A 3,134-nucleotide genomic window follows, 5' to 3' on the forward strand; every position below is an offset into this window, starting at 1 on the left:
CGCAGGGTGCACTATCCTGCAGAAAGAGGCCATTACCATCAGGCAATACTGTTGCCATGAAGGGTGTATGTGGTCTGCAACAATCATTAGGTAGGTGGTACATGTTAAAGTAACATCCACATGAATGCCACGACCCAAGATTTTCTAGCAGAACATTGCCCAATGCATCACATTGCCTCTGCTGGCTTTCCTTCATTCCACAGTGTATCCTGCTGCACTAAAACTATTTGAAATGTCAAGACGACATTAAAAAATCACTAAACTAAAAAAATCACATCACTAAATTTTCTTAGTCTAAATGATAAAAAAACAGAGATTGTGTGTTTTGGACCTTCTGATCATTCTTCTACTAAAGAAATTAATCTTGGCCCCTTGGCAACCTACTGAAAACCCTTTGCAAATAATCTTGGTGAAGTTTGAGAAACAAATTGACTCCACTGTTAAGGCCTGTTTTTATTAGCTCATGGTATTGGTTAAGGTCAAGCCCTTTCCTCTGCACATGATTTTGAAACATTAATTCATGCATTTTTCTCTTCTCAGCTTGACTATTGCAACTCATTATACAATTCAAAATAATAGCAGTCTGACATCACTTACCTTATCAGTCACTGTTTTTGGTAGAAATTATATTTCTACATGGCAAATAATTTACTAGTAGGTGTAGTAGAGTAATAGAAAACCAACAGACCCACCAGTCATGACATGCATGCTGCTGATTCTGTGTAATTGAATCATTAATTGATAGGTTTGTGTTCAAAATAATAGCATTGTGGAGTTCAATTACTGAGGTCATTCATTCTCTGAAAATACAGGTGTCAATTACTGGCCCTTATTTAAGGAAGGAAGGCAGCCAATGTTGCACATGGTGGTTATGGTGCATTTTTCTCTGAAAATCTAAGTAAAATGGGTCACTCCAGACATTGTTCAGAAGAACAGCGTGCTTTGATTGAAAAGTTGATTGGAGAGGGGAAACATATAAAGAAGTTCAGAAAATGATATGCTGCTCAGCTAAAATGATTGCACATCCTGTAAAATGGCAACCAAAACCTGAAAGATGTGAAAGAAAACAGGAAAACTACCATTTGAATGGATCGAAGAATATCCAAAATGGCAAAGACTCAGCCAATGATCAGCTCCAGGAAGATCAAATAAGGTCTAAAGATACCTGTGAGTACTGTTACAATTAGAAGACAGCTACGTAAAGCCAAACTATTAGCAAGAAACCCCCAAAAAGTCCCATTTTTGAAAAAAAAGAAATGTGCTGAAGAGGTTATAGTTTGCCAAAGAACACATAGACTGGCTTAAAGAGAAATAGCTCAACACAGTGGTTCTCAACCTGTGGGTCGGGCCCTCCTTGAGGGGCGTGAAGTAACAAAAAGGGAGGCGCAAAGATGTGAATAAAAGAAAACAAGAATCAAAAATATGAAAAAAACATCTGTTGAAACCAAAACAAATTAACTTAAATTAGATAAATGTTGATAAAAAATAAGTGGGTATAATAAAATATCCACCTACATTTCAAAAAAATGTTAGGGGGTGGGGGCGTGATTAAAACTGTTATGAAAACTCGGGTCCCAAATACTTAAAGGTTGAGAAACGCTGGCTCAACATTTTGAGGACTAATGAAAGCAAGATTGTTCTTTTTGGGTCTAGGGAATGCACACAGTTTGTCAGAAGATCCCCAAACATTGAATTCAAGCCATAATACATTGTGAAGACAGTGAAGCAAGCATCATGATATGGGGATGTTTCTCATACTATGGTGTCTGGCCTATTTATCGCATACCAGGGATCATGGATAATTTTGAATACCTCAAAATACTTGAAGAGGTCATGTTGCTTTATGCCAAAGAGGAAATGCCCTTGAAATGGGGGTTTCAACAAGACAATGACCCCCAAACACACCAGTAAACGAGCATTATGTTGGTTCCAGACCAACAAGATTCATCTATCTATCTATCTATCTATCTATCTATCTATCTATCTATCTATCTATCTATCTATCTATCTATCTATCTATCTATCTATCTATCTATCTATCTATCTATCTATCTATCTATATTGTAATAAACGAAGCAAGACACAGCATAAAGGTTTGGGGTTTTCCGGCCCCGTATACTGTAAATTCTCCACAGTCAATAAACAAAAAACACGGTCTGAAATACATAAACAAAATCAGTATTGCACGACCCTGAATCATGGCGTCGGCGGCCATTTTATGAGGGAGGAGCCGGAAGTGGAGGAATGCTGGAAAGGAACCGTGAGGGAGGATGGGAATGATGACGTCAGGAAAAGATGGAGAAGGAAGGGCGGAAGTAACGCACTGCAGGCAAGCCCGGCTTATGGAGCGTAGCGTGTTTTTTCCTGGAAGAGAGAAGAGGGAGAAAGTTAGTACCCCGCCATTCCCTGCCAGCGAATGTCTTCCCAGGTGCGTTAAGATCCATCCGCGGTCTCCTACTCGCGTGTGCGTGACACGATCCCCCCCCTTAGCCCGAAACCATCAGGTCGGGCGGACCTAACCGAGAGGTTGTGGATACAAGAGAGGGCATCGGCATTGGCCTGAAGGGTGCCCCGACGATAAGTGACGGTGAACTTATATGGTTGTAAATCCAGAAACCACCTGGTGACCTGCGGATTCGACTCTTTATGTAGTGACATCCACTGAAGTGCAGCGTGATCAGTCACCAGAGTGAATTCGCAACCCAGAAGGTAATAACGGAGATGGGTCACTGCCCACTTAATGGCCAAGGCCTCCCTCTCTACTGCCGCATACCGGGTCTCTCGGTCCATCAGTTTCCAGCTTAAGTACATTACGGGGTGTTCGAAACCATTGACGCTTTGGCTCAACACGGCGCCCAGGCCTGTGTCCGAAGCGTCGGTCTGGAGAATAAAAGGGAGCCCAAAATCGGGCGTCCTTAATACAGGTGCCGATGTAAGGGACTTCTTTAGGTCACTAAATGCGTGTTCCACCTTGTCAGTCCATACCACGTACAAGGGAGCGCCCTTCTTTGTTAAATTGGTCAAGGGTGCTGCCCTTTCGGAGAAACGGGGTACGAACTGGCGGTAGTACCCCGCTAACCCTAAGAAAGCTTGCACCTGCCTCTTGGTATTCAGACGGGGCCATTCCAAGATGT

This window comes from Polypterus senegalus, chromosome 9, assembly GCF_016835505.1.
Source record: "Polypterus senegalus isolate Bchr_013 chromosome 9, ASM1683550v1, whole genome shotgun sequence".
Lineage (NCBI taxonomy): Eukaryota > Metazoa > Chordata > Cladistia > Polypteriformes > Polypteridae > Polypterus > Polypterus senegalus.